Source organism: Engystomops pustulosus, chromosome 7 (genome assembly GCF_040894005.1).
Source record: "Engystomops pustulosus chromosome 7, aEngPut4.maternal, whole genome shotgun sequence".
Taxonomy (NCBI): domain Eukaryota; kingdom Metazoa; phylum Chordata; class Amphibia; order Anura; family Leptodactylidae; genus Engystomops; species Engystomops pustulosus.
This window is the reverse complement of record NC_092417.1, coordinates 95,557,565-95,568,417: the sequence shown is the minus strand read 5'-3', so window position 1 is coordinate 95,568,417 and position 10,853 is coordinate 95,557,565. Positions and strand designations below refer to the sequence as shown.

General features: G+C 43.3%; 1 long non-coding RNA gene across 1 annotated transcript; it reads left to right on the top strand.

Moving 5' to 3' along the window:
• The first annotated feature begins 677 nt into the window (after positions 1–677).
• Positions 678–6,170, top strand: LOC140070597 (uncharacterized). The gene is made up of 3 exons (XR_011848953.1): positions 678–804; positions 1,944–2,089; positions 5,933–6,170. It is a non-coding gene; the product is annotated as an uncharacterized lncRNA (long non-coding RNA).
• The last annotated feature ends 4,683 nt before the right edge of the window (positions 6,171–10,853 follow it).

The following is a 10,853-nucleotide window of genomic DNA, read 5'->3' as shown; positions in this document are numbered from 1 at the left end:
AGCCACCTTCTACAACAGAAAGCCTGACACAGCTATCCTCCATTACACATAGTAAGTTATGTGAGGATGATCATACTGTAGTTGTTGTACACACCTGATGTATATTTCTATCTATGTGTTTCTGGTTATCTACATTAATAGAGTGTGCATAAGGAGAATTACTTATTCCCCTGCTTACGGTCCGTCTGACATCAGCGAGTGAGCCAATGTGACTAGTCAGAGATCCCTGGTCACGTTGTGGTGTACTGTGCCTCACACACAATACAAGTCTATGGGGCACATTTTTATTTGATCATCTGATGGTGTCCAGGCACTCGCTGGAACTGTCAGAAGGCTCCAGCCTCTAGAAAAATCTCAACGGGTACCTGAGATGTGCTGCGGCACTTGTACAACAGGTCTGACCTGGCCAGAGCCGGATCTACATTGGCGCTCCTGGAGCACTTGCGCCGGGCCCCGGGATCAGCCCTCTCTCTATGGGGGCCCGGCATCTGGCGCTGTAGATCCGGCCCTGTACACAAGAACATGCTACAGGGGCCCCCGCAGGTATCAGCTGCTAAGTATGGGGCTGCTAAACGCTATTAGCAGCCCCATACTGACACGCACACACTATATGGCACTGTGCCTTTAAGGCACAGATACCATAGAGTGGCAGAAGTGCAGGTTACCTCTGCCTGCACTTTCAGTCCTCCACAGACGGCCGATCTATGACTCATAGATCGCGCCGCCTGTGTCTCCACACTGCAGGGAGATGAAGAGCCTGGGTGCAGATCATCCTGTCAGCGCTGCGAGGAATCGTCTGCAAAGGTGAGTGAACTTTTATTATTTTATTGTTTTACAGGAGCCCAGAAAGGAAGATAGAAGATAATTTATATATATTAAGGGGCAAATGTATAGTGGAGGGGGGTATTTATATATGGAGGAGGCACTGTATAGGAGACAGAGGGGGGAAGCCACTGTATAGGAGACAGAGGGGGTGTAATTTATATATAGAAGAGTCACTGTATATGGGGGGTGTATTTTATATATGTTGAGGAGCAAATGTATAGTGGAGGGGGGTTATTTATATAGAGGAGCCACTGTATGGGGAGTGGGGGGTGTAATTTATATAGAGAGGAGCCATTGTATAGGGGACGGGAGAGGGTGTAATATATATATATATATAGAGAGAGAAGGAACTGTATAGGGGACAGGAGGGGGTAATTTATAAATAGGGAAGCCATTGTATGGGGGACGAGGGGGTGTAATTTATAAATAGGGAAGTCACTGTATAGGGGATGAGGGGGTGTAATTTATAAGTAGGGAAGCCACTGTAAAGGGGACGAGGGGGTGTAATTTATAAATAGGGAAGCCACTGTATAGGGGATGAGGGGGTGTAATTTATAAGTAGGGAAGCCACTGTATAGGGGACGAGGGGGTGTAATTTTTATATATAGGGAAGCCACTGTATAGGGGACGAGGGGGTGTAATTTTTATATATAGGGAAGCCACTGTATAGGGGACGAGGGGGTGTAATTTTTATATATAGGGAAGCCACTGTATAGGGGACGAGGGGGTGTAATTTTTATATATAGGGAAGCCACTGTATAGGGGACGAGGGGGTGTAATTTATATATAGGGAAGCCACAGTATAGGGGACGAGGGGGGTGTAATTTATATATAGAGGAGCCACTGTATAGGGGACGGGAGGAGGTGTCATTTATATATAGAGGAGCCACTGTATAGGGGAGTAGGTGTCATTTATATGTTTTGGGTTTAGTTGTTAAGTGGCGGTTGCTGTATAGCAGGGGCAGCTTTATATAAATGAATGTAAATGGCAGTGTACCGTGAGTGGCCTATAGCAGGGGTACTGTTCATTCATAAATGGGGGTGCCATATATAGCTTTAGTAAGCAGGTGCTGTCTATATATATCCATGATATTGTCAGTAATTGAGGTGTCTTTAAGGGCACAGATGTGCTGCCAAGAGCTGAAGACATCTAGGGGCGAATTCATCACAGCTGGAGGAGTTACACCGGATGAAGAAGAGATCCCAGTCTACAGGGGGCGCTATAGAGGCTGTAATGAGGTTGTAATGAAGAAGACAGTAAACAGTGAGTAATCAGATATAATTATATTAAAATATTTTTGTTTATCTGCAGAGCATTTCATTTTTAATTTTAATGCATTTTTTGGTAATGTTTTTTTATTGAGTATGTGTTAGGTGGTATTATTTTGCAGTGGTAATGGTAGCGGTCTGGTGGTATTATTCAGTCATACCGCAGCGATAATGGTAGTGGTGTGGTCATATTATTCAGTCATGATGCAGTGGTAATGGTAGCGGTGTGGTGGTATTATTCAGACATGATGCAGCGATAATGGTAGTGGTGTGGTCATATTATTCAGTCATGATGCAGTGGTAATGGTAGCGGTGTGGTGGTGTTATTCAGTCATGATGCAGGGGTAATGGTAGTGGTGTGGTGGTATTATTCAGACATGATGCAGTGGTAATGGTAGTGGTGTGGTGGTGTTATTCAGTCATGATGCAGTGGTAATGGTAGTGGTGTGGTGGTATTATTCAGACATGATGCAGTGGTAATGGTAGTGTTGTGGTGGTATTTTTCAGACATGATGCAATGGTAATGGTAGCGGTGTTGTCATATTATTCAGTCATGATGCAGTGGTGATGGTAGTGGTGTGTGGTGTTAGTCAGTCATGATGCAGTGGTGATGGTAGTGGTGTGGTGGTATTATTCAGTCATGATGCAGTGGTAATGGTAGTGGTGTGGTGGTATTATTCAGTCATGATGCAGTGGTAATGGTAGTGGTGTGGTGGTATTATTCAGTCATGATGCAGGGATAATGGTAGTGATGTGGTGGTATTATTCAGACATGATGCCGTGGTAATGGTAGTGGTGTGGTGGCATTATTCAGACATGATGCAGTGGTGATGGTAGTGGTGTGGTGGTATTATTCAGACATGATGCAGAGGTAATGGTAGTGGTGTGGTGGTATTATTCAGTCATGATGCAGTGGTAATGGTAGCGGTGTGGTGGTATTATTCCGCCATGATGCAGTGGTAGTGGTGTGGCGGTATTATTCAGACATGATGCAGTGGTAATGGTAGTGGTGTGGTCATATTATTCAGTCATGATGCAGTGGTAATGGTAGCGGTGTGTTGGTATTATTCAGTCATGATGCAGAGGTAATGGTAGTGGTGTGGTGGTATTATTCAGACATGATGCAGAGGTAATGGTAGTGGTGTGGTGTGGTGGTATTATTCAGACATGATGCAGTGGTAAGGGTAGCGGTGTGGTGGTATTATTCAGACATGATGCCGTGGTAATGGTAGCAGTGTGGTGGTATTATTCAGACATGATGCCGTGGTAATGGTAGCAGTGTGGTGGTATTATTCAGACATGATGCCGTGGTAATGGTAGCGGTGGGGCGGTATTATTCAGTCATGATGCTGTGGTAATGGTAGTGGTGTGGCGGTATTATTCAGACATGATGCAGTGGTAATGGTAGCGGTGTGGTGGTATTATTCAGTCATGATGCAGTGGTAATGGTAGTGGTGTGGTGGTATTATTCAGACATGATGCAGTGGTAATGGTAGTGGTGTGGTGGTACTATTCAGTCATGATGCAGTGGTAATGGTAGTGGTGTGGTGGTATTATTCAGTCATGATGCAGTGGTAATGGTAGTGGTGTGGTGGTACTATTCAGTCATGATGCAGTGGTAATGGTAGTGGTGTGGTGGTATTATTCAGACATGATGCAGTGGTAATGGTAGTGGTGTGGTGGTATTATTCAGTCATGATGCAGTGGTAATGGTAGTGGTGTGGTGGTATTATTCAGACATGATGCAGTGGTAATGGTAGTGGTGTGGTGGTATTATTCAGTCATGATGCAGTGGTAATGGTAGTGGTGTGGTGGTACTATTCAGTCATGATGCAGTGGTAATGGTAGTGGTGTGGTGGTACTATTCAGTCATGATGCAGGGTAATGGTAGTGGTGTGGTCATATTATTCAGTCATGATGCAGGGTAATGGTAGTGGTGTGGTCATATTATTCAGTCATGATGCAGTGGTAATGGTAGCGGTGTGGTGGTATTATTCAGTCATGATGCAGTGGTAATGGTAGTGGTGTGGTGGTACTATTCAGTCATGATGCAGGGGTAATGGTAGTGGTGTGGTGCTATTATTCAGAAATGATGCAGAGGTAATGGTAGTGTTGTGGTGGTATTATTCAGACATGATGCCGTGGTAATGGTAGTGGTGTGGTGGCATTATTCAGACATGATGCAGTGGTGATGGTAGTGGTGTGGTGGTATTATTCAGACATGATGCCGTGGTAATGGTAGTGGTGTGGTGGCATTATTCAGACATGATGCAGTGGTGATGGTAGTGGTGTGGTGGCATTATTCAGACATGATGCAGTGGTGATGGTAGTGGTGTGGTGGTATTATTCAGACATGATGCAGTGGTAATGGTAGTGTTGTGGTGGTATTATTCAGACGTGATGCAGTGGTAATGGTAGTGGTGTGGTGGTACTATTCAGTCATGATGCAGGGGTAATGGTAGTGGTGTGGTGCTATTATTCAGACATGATGCAGTGGTAATGGTAGTGTTGTGGTGGTATTATTCAGACGTGATGCAGTGGTAATGGTAGTGGTGTGGTGGTACTATTCAGTCATGATGCAGGGGTAATGGTAGTGGTGTGGTGGTATTATTCAGACATGATGCAGTGGTAATGGTAGTGTTGTGGTGGTATTATTCAGACATGATGCAGTGGTAATGGTAGTGGTGTGGTCATATTATTCAGACATGATGCAGTGGTAATGGTAGTGGTGTGGTGGTATTATTCAGACATGATGCAGTGGTAATGGTAGTGTTGTGGTGGTATTATTCAGACATGATGCAGTGGTAATGGTAGTGGTGTGGTCATATTATGCAGACATGATGCAGTGGTAATGGTAGTGGTGTGGTGGTATTATTCAGTCATGATGCAGTGGTAATGGTAGCGGTGGGGCGGTATTATTCAGACATGATGCAGTGGTAATGGTAGTGGTGGGGCTGTATTATTCGGACATGATGCAGTGGTAATGGTAGTGGTGTGGGGGCACAGTGTGGTCATTTATGGTGTGAGGGGTATATATGATATATGTGGGGTACATTGTGGTCAGTTGTAGTGTGAGGGGTATATATGATATATGGGGGGCACAGTGTGGTCATTTATGGTGTGAGGGGTATATATGAAATATGTGGGGGCACAGTGTGGTCAGTTGTAGTGTGAGGGGTATATATGATATATGGGGGGCTCAGTGTGGTCATTTATGGTGTGAGGGGTATATATGAAATATGTGGGGGCACAGTGTGGTCAGTTGTAGTGTGAGGGGTATGTATGATATATATGTGGGGGCACAGTGTGGTCAGTTGTAGTGTGAGGGGTATATATGATATATGGGGGGCTCAGTGTGGTCAGTTGTAGTGTGAGGGGTATATATGAAATATGTGGGGGCACATTGTGGTCAGTTATAGTGTGAGGGGTATATATGATATATATGTGGGGTACAGTGTGGTCAGTTGTGGTGTAAGTGGTATATATGACATATATGGGGGGCTCAGTGTGGTCATTTATGGTGTGAGGGGTATATATGAAATATGTGGGGGCTCAGTGTGGTCATTTATGGTGTGAGGGGTATATATGAAATATGTGGGGGCACAGTGTGGTCAGTTGTAGTGTGATGGGTATATATGATATATGTGGGGGCACAGTGTGGTCAGTTGTGGTGTGAGGGGTATATATGATATATATGTGGGGGTATAGTGTGGTCAGTTGTAGTGTGAGGGGTATATATGATATATGTGGGGGCACAGTGTGGTCAGTTGTAGTGTAAGGGGTATTAAATATATGTATATAGGATGATGCCAACCAGTTCTGTTTTATAAACCTGCAGAGATGAGTCTTGGCTGCAAGAAGTCTCCCTGAAGATTAGACAGGAGGGAAGAGACAACATCAGGGGCGTCACCTGAGGACTGGGATCTACTACTATATGGTTACTATATGCTGGTACATACTGGTCTGTCTGTATAGGTTATCATATAGTATTGCAGTATTATCCAGTCATTATGTAGTGGTGATAAGCAGGATGTAATGTTATTATTTGGTCCTGGTACAGAGGTGTCATTAGTGATATTGCCCTTTGCTCGTGGTGTTCATCAAGTTCATCAGTAAATGGAGTTTCTATGTGGTAAATTATTGGTAATACTGGTCTGTGTATAGAGTCTTGTGCTCAGTATCAGGATGTTGGTATTTTATTTATGTTGTGGTGATGCTGTGGGTTGCAGTTTCGAGGCATCGTTTGGAATAGTTTGGAATATTGGTTTTATGATAGTTTTAATTGGTAACAGTATTGTGGTATCATTATCTGGTAGTAGTATGGCGCTGATATTTGTAATAGGATAACTATGTGGTATCTTTTTTTCACATATATTGTTGTGGAAGGGGGCCCCGCGTTGGCTGCCGAGCTGGGGGGCCCCATCTTAAATGAGGTGCTCCATACCGCTGGGACCCTTAATCTGGGCCTGGACCTGGCATACAAGCGTGCCCTAGACTGTGCCTGAACGGGTGCAGGTGGAGGACAGTAACACCCAGCACGGGCTCACTGCATTGCCTGGCAGCCTCCCTTCCCAACCAGCACAGTTAGCAGAGTAGGTGCAATTTCTGGCTTTGTGCTGGGAATTTCAATGAAATCACATCTTTTATCTGTTTGCAGGTGTTCAAACCATGATAAATCCCCCTTATCTGTGCTATAAGTTTGACAGTTTGTGTGGCTAACACACAGCACACATATACAGTTGTGCGTGTGAAGCCTTAGGTTACATTGACACGATGTGTGCCCACCATACCGTATTCACAGCGGGCTCACGTCAGCACTGGGGAGAGGATGGAGTCTTTAGTGTGGAAACACTGACACACATTTACTAAGGGCCGTGCGCCGGTTTTCTTTCAGATTTTGCAAGTTCTTTTCAGTGCCAACTGCTTGCATAGGTATTTAAAAAGTATCTGAGACATGTTTGGCGCATGTGACCGTTTTATGGCGCAGGCTGCACTATACCCAAAGTGAATAAAATTTCTGCAATGATATGGGCGTTCCAGTGCTCGTTCGGACCTTGCACCACTTTTATCATGCAAAGTCCTACAGAAATGTGCTGCACTCCCCATGTTAAAGCTGCACCAGAAAAAAATGCATATAGGGCCCACTGCACTGTTATTAGTAATTGTGCCCCATTATTCACTCTGTTGGGGTATTATTCAGTGTGGAAGGGTAGGGGGCACATTGATGGCACTTTTGTGGGCAGCATTTTATGGGTATTACTAGGTGTGTGGTTTCTTACAGTCTGCTTTTTTTAGGAAGTGGGCCACATTTAGGTGACAAGTGTAGATGTTTCATTGAGGGGCATTATAAGGTGGAGAGGATATATATACGGGATGTCATAGATACATGATAGGTGCAGATCCCTCAGGACCATCTCTAAAACAGGGGTCTTATGTGCATTGTGCGGCCAGTCTAAATGAAAAGTCAATTTGCTCTGCTTTTCTCATAACTCCCATAGACTTGACTGGAAAGTGACCATGCATGCATGTAAAACTCTGCATTCTGCCCGTCTATGTGAATGGGGTCAGCTGCCCCCCATTTTTGAGATGCAGATCCCAAAGTTGGGACCCAAAACTATGTTGTATAATAGTAATCCATAATAAGTACTATTATTCATAATATTCGGTTTAGTATTACGACCCCAATATCACTAGATGTAATAGGAGACATCTGTACATCTCCTGTGTTTTCTGTAGCTGTAAATAATATGTACTGTTCTTTGTAGCATAGGCACATGTAGGCGGAGGGTATGTAGAGGAGTTATCACTACTGAGAATTCAGGGTGCGTTCACACGTTGCAGTTAAAACTGCATCGCAATCAGCTTTGAGGTGGTTTTAGGTGCAGTTTTGTCAATTGAACAGGTGAAAGACATGAACTGAACGGGTGAATTTGATTTTGAAGGGGAAACCTGCTCCACAAATGTCATTCACTCGTTCAGTTCATGTCTTTCCCCTGTTAAATTGACAAAACTGCACCTAAAACCACCTCAAAGCTGATTGTGATGCAGTTTTAACTGCAACGTGTGAACACACCCTCAATGTTTATGCATTGGGGCCCGTGACCCGAATCTTTTACGACCCTAGCAACGCCCCTGACTGTTACTAAACAAACACCATAAGGCAAATAATAATAATAATAATAATAATACAGCTGTACAAAAGCAAGACATAACCACTACCATTGCCTATTCAAAGTGACTGAATAATACACCAAATGATGAATTCTATCATTACCTCTACATGATGACTGAATTATATTGCCACACCATGATCAATACTATTACCTTAACATGATAGCCTGGGTATGTGACAACTGGTGCTATCTGCATTATTTAAAAGTGCTGCAGGCTGTTCTGTTCAGTTTTCAGGATGTTCTCCTTTTTTCTCTTACTGCACTTTGCTTAATGCTGTTGTGGCACAATTGTGTTGAATTCTAGACATAAATGTGGCACAAACTAAGAACACACACCACCATACCCCATAGTTACCAAAAGTTTTGGACAATATGCAGCCATGACATAATTGGGGAGCAGACGGGGCCAATTGCGGCCTTTCTTATGTCCCCCTTCCACCCCAAAAAGCCCATCCCTGATGTCCTGCCTTTTCCGGGCCACTGAATAAACAGACAAATATTTTAAAAGCTTCAACAACCTGATCAAGACATGCTGACAGCATTGCTAACAAATAATAATTTTATTATTGATTAGTCTGTGATGCAGGACTTCATTATTTCTTCTCCATGGTTTATCATTGTTGAATATGTCACCAGATGTCTTCAGCTCCATGCAACACATCAACACACTACACCTGTAAAATTTTTGTTGTAAAATGTATTGTCTTTTGACATTAGTAGAAAACATTAACAAAGCAAAAAGCACATTGCTACTGACATAGTGCATATGCCTCAAAATACAGTACAAATGCATCATGTGACCACAGCCTCAATAATATACGCCATGTAATTGTTCATTTACATAAAGTCCCCATAATTATTTTATAGAATTAAATCTTTAGTGAAGTTCAGTGAAAAAAAGACTGATGTTTGGCATCTAATCCACAGAGACTGCAAGCGAGGATACAGAGCAGAGTGAGGACTGCAAAGAAGACACCCCAAAACATTAAAATAAAAAGAAATGAGAGATAGTCATGAGATGCCTCACCTAACCAATAAGACAAAGTCATCTATGCTATGTCACCTGCTCACTCAGGTACAGAGCTTATCTTGTGTGCGGAGCTTCTGATGTCTGCTTGTCTGCTTCTGACCCTGTGGCTGAGAATAGTGTGGAAGCACATGCTGCAGAACCAGGAAGTGCCTGTGTCTGAAGTGCTGTCTGCCTCATCTTCCTACCTTTTCTTCTGCAATGCAAGATAAGCTAGAGGAAAGTATCCGATCATATTCAGAAGATCTACGGTCAGATCCAGGGACAACCAAAATTGTAAACACCAGGACAGGTTGGAATTATATCTGTAAATTCCTGTATTTTTGGTAATAATTGTGAATAAGAGAATGTGTTATTTCCTTATCCTAAGTATATTTAAGAATCTTGTCTTTGTGGGAAAACTCATTTAAGGGCACTATGCTCATCAGATGGTCAAAAAAGTAGTGCTTTGTTTTGGTGTTGTAATTCAGCTGCGGTAAGTATAATGATGTTCTGCAGTAGCTGAGGCGTGCAGCAGGCTTTACATAGACCTTCAAAAACGTCAATTGCATCATCTTTATTCAGAAAAAAGCACAAATTCCTACCCATGGAGTTAAGTGGATTCAGCTCAGCTACATCTGTAGGTAAATGCCCATTACAGCTATATAAGTGTTTATAAAGTAAGAAAACTATTTTGCGTCCATCAGGGTGATGTGTGGACTGTAGCTCGCTGTGACAGACTTGCCTGAGGCTCTTATTAAGGATGATGACTTGTCAGTCATTGTCGACATTGTCATAATAGGTAGTGTGTCTCCTATTTTTCCTGCAGACTATAAAGCTGTTCACCTGATGGTTGCAGAGTGCCAGCTTATGGTGATTTTCAGCAGCAAATTCCATGAAGAGCTGTCCATGGTGCTGAGCTGTACGGAGAGCGCCTAATGATCCCTATAATATGCTGCAATGACATTTTAATCATGTGATTGATGAGCAGTGGTCACGTGACTGTAGCCGCCAGGAGCAATAAGAAGCGCTCAAGTATCACTTGCAGTTTTTGCACTTATAGGGCTCATAATAAGACACAATTGCTGTGTCTGGGCTTATCTGGAGGATAATTCTGCAATTCATGTGTATTTATCTGAGCCCAGGGCTGGATACAGTGCCAAGAATTGAGAATCCTACTTCAAATAAGCATTCTTGATAAAAGTTGCAGACACCTTGAGTACTGCAACCCTTTTCATCAGACAGAGAAGTCGCCAAAATCCTCCTCTGTCTCCTTACATATTCATGGAGACCAGGAAGCTGAGATATGAGGAGTTGTATAGCGGGTTTTCACACTCAAAACAACAGGAGAATCAGGAAGGGAGAGAGAAGGGAGGTGAAGGTATCAAACCTATATACCAAGTAAGTCCAGATCCATGTGGTACGTAATAAAGTGTGGGTTGGACCGGTATGGTAAGTAACACACCAAAGAGAGGCTTCCCATGAGCATACACAAAAACAAAAGGTACCCCTTTAAGGAGGGACAGGGAAAGAGGGGTAAAAGGAAGCACTATGAAAGACCAAATTGAGTCTGGATAATT